This window comes from Triticum urartu, chromosome 3 (assembly GCF_003073215.2).
Source record: "Triticum urartu cultivar G1812 chromosome 3, Tu2.1, whole genome shotgun sequence".
NCBI classification, from domain to species: domain Eukaryota; kingdom Viridiplantae; phylum Streptophyta; class Magnoliopsida; order Poales; family Poaceae; genus Triticum; species Triticum urartu.
The window spans coordinates 284,557,057-284,565,125 of record NC_053024.1 but is presented as its reverse complement, the minus strand read 5'-3'; positions in this window follow the sequence as shown (position 1 = coordinate 284,565,125).

Genomic DNA, 8,069 nt, shown 5'->3' with positions numbered 1-8,069 from the left:
GGAGGTCTTGAATCCAAAGGGATCTTCTCCAAAAGGAGGTCTTGAATCCAAAGGGATCTTCTCCGAAGAGGCCGCGGTCTCTCATGAGTAGTAGATACGATGTGGATGAGAGTATCTCTATCTCTAAATATGAGCTAAACCAATGCTAACTCTAACTAGGAGGAGGTGGGGGAGTATATTTAGTGCTAGCCCACGAAGGGGTAAGTGAGAGGGGGATACATGGGCCCTTGTCCCGATCTCTACGGATAGGCAGGTGCCGGATGTCCGGGCTGGGGGCCGGATGTCCGGGCCTCTGACCGGATGTCCGGGCTGGAGTTGCCCAATTCTTCTGCTCTCTGGTTGGAGGGTGCCGGATTTTCGGGGGCGAGATCGGATGTCCAGGACTTGGCGTGGCGCCGGATGTCCGGGGCCTGTAGCACTTGGCGGCTGGGAGGCTGTTGCGGTAGGGGTCGCCTCCAGCGGCCGGATGTCCGGGTCCTGGAGTTGTCTCCGTCGTCGCTTCCGCGCACGCTTGGCCTTGGTCCTTGGGTTCTCCATGGTCTCCTCGTGTGTACCTGAGTATGCACAAGGTCCGCGCTTGAAGTAGCATCCATGTCTTACATGCGGAAAGGGAAGATTCGGGAAGGAGTGAGTTCACCTCAGGCCCAAAGGCATATGCTTGAGTGTACATGGGGATGATCGTAGGATGCTCCGCATCATCTCCCCTCCCTTGGGAAAGATCCAACCTCGGATCGTGATCCTCATCACCATGGAAACGGTTGTCGTGGACGGACTTGTAGTTGGACGGAGTGGAAGACATGGCGCAATCCAAGTACTCCAAGGTGTCTCCGGAGTGGTACACATGCAAAAAGAGCAAACACAAATGACACTCGGAAATACAATGGTTAGCGCACACAAAGTGCCCATTGTGTAAGAATGAGTCCGTGCGACAAGATTGACTATGACAAGGTGTATGAAGCTTATCCAAAAGATATGGAATGGTATGCAAAGCATTCATGGGAGAAAAAACATTCATTATGCACACAAATGTGTTGTGAATGTGATCGATGCAACCATGGTGCAAAATGATGTCATAGTGAGACGGTTTATCAATAGCATGAATATGGTAATGGATGATCAATGTGATGTGATCATGCAATTGATGGTAGGCAATAAGATCATGATGTATGAATATGCCATCAAGGTATATCACAACAAATTTTCTAATGAAATGCACAATCTCATATATCATGGATGACATAGAAAGACAAGATGCAACAAGGCAACCATAATATGAGTCAATCTATGCATAAGATGCAAATTTGTCATGTGTATGATATGTCCATGGAGCATGACATGTGTGAGCACAATCAACAGATAAGGAGGTGTTGGTCTACCAATGCTCGATGTCATGGCATGAGTGGAGGTTCGAAGGTGCATCCAATAAGTCCGAGCGCTCCTCAACTTGAAGGTCCATGGTTCCATCTCCAATGTCGGTCCTCCATCCAATAGATGTAACATGTAGACAAGAAGAAGGAAACAACAATGAAAGAGTTACCCATCCAATATGAATATTTGAGGATGGCTCAAAGGGAAGGAGTTCGCCTTTAGGAGATTCTCGCAAATGTTGGTGTTGCACATCGTGTATGCCTTCACATGACCAAATTGTGTCATGACGGTATCGCCTTGTGAATCCTTCAACATGAAAGAACATGACAAACACTCGGAAAAACAAATGAGGTTAGCGGAAAACCTATCATTCGTGCGGTAAAATGCCCAACAAGTGGATGCATCATGCTCATCATAAGAAAGTACAAGGGAGCATTTCATAGTATGGAGGCATATGATGATGCGAGAACAACCAAATACAATAGGCTCAATCAAGCAAGCATGCATCACAAGTGAAGTGTCCAAGTCTCCACGATCAATAAGCATAGATGCAACAATTGGAGGTAAGCGACAATGAACAAAATATATCATGTGAGAGGCATGAACATATACATCATCAACCCAAGAAAGCAAGGAAGAATGGAACATGGGTGATGCGACAAAGCAAGCAATCATATGAATCAACGCAAGCAAGCTAGTAGTGCGAAGATGCAACGTACTAGAAAGAATCATGTCAAGTATGTCATGTGTGCAAATGGTGGGAATGAATAATGCACAAGACATATCACAAGCATGAAAGGAGGATATGAGCAAAATAGCATCAATAGCATGAGGCACATGATAAACATGGCAATATCAACAAGGTTCTCCACCAAGCATGCAAATACACATAGGAGTAGCATAATTGTGAATCATGGGTAGATGCAAGCAAGGGTCACAATTGCATGGCAAAGGCATAGAAGCAAGCATAGCATGCAAAGTGAACACGGTAAAATGAGCATCAAGCGACAAGTGGTATATAGCCCATAGCCGTGTGAGAGCCAAGTGAGAGAGATGTGCGTAGTCGTTGCACGAAGAGAACGGTGGGAAGGATAGTTCACGGGATCCCAAGTCATCTTTGCTCTCAAGAGCTCGTTTCGTCAACTCTTGGGATTGAGAGGTCGACGAGTATACGTGAGTACCTACACAAAAGAAAGACAAAGGGAAAAATGTGTGTGCGTGGTAGATGTACACATCATCCATCATGATGCGCACGTACTTGTGTTGGTTAGCACAAAATATCCAATGCTCTAATAAATGAGATGCGTGATATAGAAACATGTCATCCACCATGATAGGTTTGTTGTTATGTATAGCATAATGGAGACTCAAATTGTGTAATGCATCACAGGAAATATGTAGAGCATTGTTATTCATGAAATGCATACGATGCAAGCAATCATGGAAAACATGCAAAGTTTGGAATGCATCAAAATCTCTTAATATGTATGAGGAAACTATGGGGGTCTCCTCATGAGAATTAATGGAACCATCACATGGAGAATATTGACAACATCTGAAACAAAGCATATTTGGTTCTATATGATCATGGCATGGCATAGTAGATGAATTGCGCAAATCATGTAAAGGAAGCATGGCAATATCATCACATGAAAAACAAAAGCCAATGACCATCATCTCGTCATCTATGCCATAAGTGCAAATGGGATTTATGTGAATGGGGCATGCATAGTCACTATGTTGAGATTGAAATGATGCGATATGGGAGATCTCACTCATAGCATATGACAATGTTAATGGATTGTCAAACATGATGTGACCAAAAGAATTTTCACATGATATCCTATGGAGCATAGCATCACAACTAGGCAACTCGACATGCTCGTCATCATATTCATCATAAATAGGTAAGTCATGACATGAATAAGTCGCACTAGCATGAAACATGGGTATAGGTGTGTCAACATCATGCAAGCAATCATTCGTAAAATAGTCCACTAGTGGGACAAGAGAAGTACCATCACCTATGTTACCTTTAGAGCATCGCTCATGTGTTGTAGGTGAGGTGTCGAAGACCAAGTCGTGGTCATCTTCATCTTGATGGAACCATGTGGGGGTGCATCTTCGTCCACCATGGCCATCATTGTCTTCATTGGAGGTATGGACTCATCGAGGATAGGCGTGTCGTCATGTAGGAGACCTAGCACCACAGAATAAAACACACACGGAGTAGAGGCTAGGTCGTTAGAAATCAAAGTGGCCTCACATGCCGTCTCAACTACCTCACTATGACGCCCCGAGACCAACGCGCCAGGTGTCTTCCAGTTTTTCATTGTTGTTGCCTTGTCTTTCGCTTGCGTGTTGCATCTTGTCATGTCATCATGTGCATTGCATCATCATGTTTTCAAAACCTGCAACCGTCCCGGCCTGCTCGTTCTTTCCGTTGTCCATTCTAAGCCCAGACACACTTGCACATGCCCGCGGCACGTCCGAAATATTACTTTATAAGTGGCTGTAAAATGTTCTCGGAATGGGTTGAAAGTTGGCATGCGGTGTTGTTATGTTGTAGGTAGACCGCCTGCCAAGTTTCATCACATTCGGAGTCCGTTTGACGCCCCAACGATTATCTATAGCGGCAATAGTACCCGGTCTTTCATCGGACGTTTCGGTCTCCGAAACCGCTAACGGGTCTCTCTCTCTTCTCTCAGCCTGAGGCCTTCTGCGCAGTCCTCTATCCACCACCAGGACAAACCTAACCTCTCTCGTCAGCCCACGGCCCTCCACGCGCGCGCGTCCGAAAGCTGTCCCGGACCCGACCCGGACAGTCGTCACCGTTGGGTCCGGATCATCCCCAAAAAATCTACAAAACGTCTCCGTTTTGTTAATTGGACTTCCTAACATATTTTTTCTCGACCGCTCGATTACGATCGCAGGGACGAGGTAGCCCCTACCCAAAAATCCACATGCTATATATGTATCAGTCCAACCCTAAAATCAAGGAGAGTTGTCCCATCATTCCTCCTCGCCGCCGCCACACTCAAACCCCCACCTCGGGATCCTCCCAGATCCCCTTCTGCTTGATCTCCCCTGCCACCAGCGACCGAGCCAGTCCTCTCGATCCACATCATAGCCGCCCTCCTCTTCTCGTTCTTCCGCGAGCAATGCCCGTCCTCCCGAGCACACCTGCGAGGCAGGTCCGAACCCCGTCGTCCTCGTCTTCTTGCGCGGCCAACCACCCCTGCGAGCCGGCGACCTCGTCCTCAGGCCGGCCCCGTCGCGCCACCTCTTCCTTCCCTTCCTCATCTGGTTCTTCTCCCTCTCACTCACCCCGCCTCTCTCTCTCTCGCAGGTGGAGTCCATGGCGCCCCGTCCGAACCTCCACCATCGCTGCCTCCTCTGCCGACTTGAACCCCGCCGAATCAGGGCCTCGTCGTCCGCGCCGACGACCAAGCCAGCCGCCGCCAAGTCCCGCGCCTTGCCACCCATTCGTCCGCTCTCTGTATTTCTTCTCAGGAGCCGAGCCGCCATCGTCCTGTTCGACTCCCGCCGTCAGGAACCAGCTCCCCTCGTCAGATCCGGTGGAGACTCGCCGCCGTTCGCCGCCTGAAGACCCCATCTCGTTGCACCTCCCTCCGTTCCTGGCGCCCACATCACCGAAGTCCATCGCGTCCAGTCGTTGGTGCTTGAACATGGCTTCCGCCTCTGCTCTTTCATTTGTGAGCAGCAGCTCGCTCGAATCGTCCTCGTTGACTAGGTCCAGAGCCAGCGTGGCCGGTCTCCAAGGCCCAGCAGCGGCCTCCTCTCTGGCCCAACTTCAGCTTTGGCCTGCTAGGCGCAATGTGAGCAGCTCCCTCCAGCCCAACCCATTTCTGTTCGACCCGCGTACGGTTTTTTTCCAGTCCAGCGATTTTTACCCTTTTCCAGGGTTTTAATAGTTTTGCAGAAAGCCCCCTAGACTTCATGCATATCCTAACTCACCAACTGTGCATCACATGTAAATAATTTATATATGAAACTTGCTTAGAATTTTGTCTACATTCATAATATCCAACTTTCATCTATGTTTGAAATGTTTAAAATGCCGTTTGGTTAAATTTGCTCCTTAATATGCTAAAATGCTTTAATTCATAACTAAATAAACGTAGCTTGGTTTTTAATAAACTTTATATGTAGATGGGGTAGAAAAATGCCTAGATTAACATGGTGGCATTGTTTTGCATGTTTAACAACTCTAAAATATGATTTGGAGAAGAACAATACTAAATCTAATATATGCTGATGAGGTTCTTCTGGAATTGTTGTTTGTTGTTTCTGGCCTCATTTAAACTTGTCTAAATAGCTAGTTTAATTATGCTTCACCTCTTGCCATGTTAATCAACATTGAATATTGTTGAGTACATAAACGAAATCGAACTAAATAACTTGTTGTGGTGTTTCGTTAATATGCAACTCTTTGCATATTGATCCCCACTTAATTTGTAGAATTGCTTGTGCACTTTGCCATGCCATGTCTCATTAATCCGGACATGCATCATACTTGGTTGTGCATCATGTCATGCTTATGTGGTGGTTGTTTACTATGTTGTTTGCATCTTTCCGGTGTTGCTTCTTCAGGTTGGTTCCGATCACGTTGCATTTGTGAGGATTCGTTCGACTACGTCCGTTTGTCTTCTTCATGGACTCGTTCTTCTTCCTTGCGGGATCTCAGGCAAGATGACCATACCCTCGAAATCACTTCTATCTTTGCTTGCTAGTTGCTCGCTCTATTGCTATGCCGCGATACCTATCACATGCTTTATCATGCCTCCCATATTGCCATGTTCAGCCTCTAACCCACCTTGTCCTAGCAAACCGTTGTTTGGCTATGTTACCGCTTTGCTCAGCCCCCTCTTATAGAGTTGTTAGTTGCAGGTGAAGATGAAGTTTGTTCCTTGTTGGAACATGGATATGTTGGGATATCACAATATCTCTTATTTTAATTAATGCATCTATATAATTGGTAAAGGGTGGAAGGCTCGGCCTTATGCCTGGTGTTTCATTCCACTCTTGCCACCCTAATTTCCGTCATACCGATGTTATGTTCCTTGATTTTGTGTTCCTCATGCGGTTGGGTTATAATGGGAACCCCTTGACAGTTCGCTTTGAATAAAACACCTCCAGCAAGGCCCAACCTTGGTTTTACCATTTGCCTCACCACCACCTACTTTTCCCTTGGGAGTCGCGCTCCCGAGGGACATCTTTATTTTAACCCCCTCGGGCCAGTGCTCCTCTGAGTGTTGGTCCAAACTAGAGCCCCTTGCAGCGCCACCTCGGGGAAACTTGAGGGTTGGTTTTAGTTGTACAGATTGCTCATCCGGCGTGCCCTGAGAACGAGATATGTGCAGCTCCTATCGGGATTTGTCGGCACATTTGGGCGGCTTTGCTGGTCTTGTTTTACCATTGTCGAAATGTCTTGTAACCGGGATTCCGAGTCTGATCGGGTCGTCCTGGGAGAAGGAATATCCTTCGTTGACCGTGAGAGCTTGTGATGGGCTAAGTTGGGACACCCTTGCAGGGTTTGAACTTTCGAAAGCTGTGCCCGCGGTTATGGGCAGATGGGAATTTGTTAATGTCCGGTTGTAGAGAACTTGACACTTAACTTAATTAAAATGCATCAACCGCATGTGTAGCCGTGATGGTCTCTTTCCGGCGGAGTCCGGGAAGTGAACATGGTTCTTGTGTTATGCTTGAACGTAAGTAGTTTCAGGATCACTTCTTGATCACATCTAGTTCACGCCCGTGCATTGCTTCTCTTCTCGCTCTTATTTGCGTATGTTAGCCATCATATATGCTTAGTGCTTGCTGCAGCTCCACCTCATTACCCCTTTCCTACCCATAAGATTAAATAGTCTTGATCTCGCGGGTGTGAGATTGCTGAGTCCTTATGGCTCACAGATAGTTCCAAATAGGTGCTGATGTTACCAGTGCAGATGACGCAACTGAGCTCATATGGGAGCTTGATGAAGATTTTGTTTGTTGTGCCATTTCGTGCCTAGTTGATCAGTAGTGGAGCCCAGTTGGGACGATCGGGGATCTATCACATTTGGGGTTGTCTTTATTTTGGTTCCATAGTCGGACCTTGATTGTATTCTGGATGATGTAATGCTATATTTATGTATTGTGTGAAGTGGCGATTGTAAGCCAACTCTTTACCCCTTTTTTATTCAGTACATGGGATGTGTAAAGATTACCCCTCTTGCGACATGCCTACAATGCGGTTATGCCTCTAAGTCATGCTCCGACACGTGGGAGATATAGCCGCATCGTGGGTGTTACAAGTTGGTATCAGAGCCTTCCCCGACATTGGAGCCCCCTGCTTGATCGAATCGCTGGCGTTGTTGAGGCTAAAAAATGTTTTGAGTCTTATAGGATTATATATATCGAAGAGTAGGATTCTTTTTACTCCTCAGTCCCTTCGTCGCTCTGGTGAGGCCTCCTGACGTAGAGTTTTGACTCTTCTCTTCTCAAATTTCACGAAAAAAATTAGGATCACGCAGGTATCTTGGAATCGTTCCGATGGTTTTGTGACGAGAACATTGTTCTTGGTTCCTCCTGATATTTAGGGGTTGTGGCAGTGTCCCGGGGAGTTGAGCTCTGAGGTGTTGTCATCACAATTTATCGTTGCAGTTCTGGAATACCTAAGTTTTCGCCGACATCAAAAA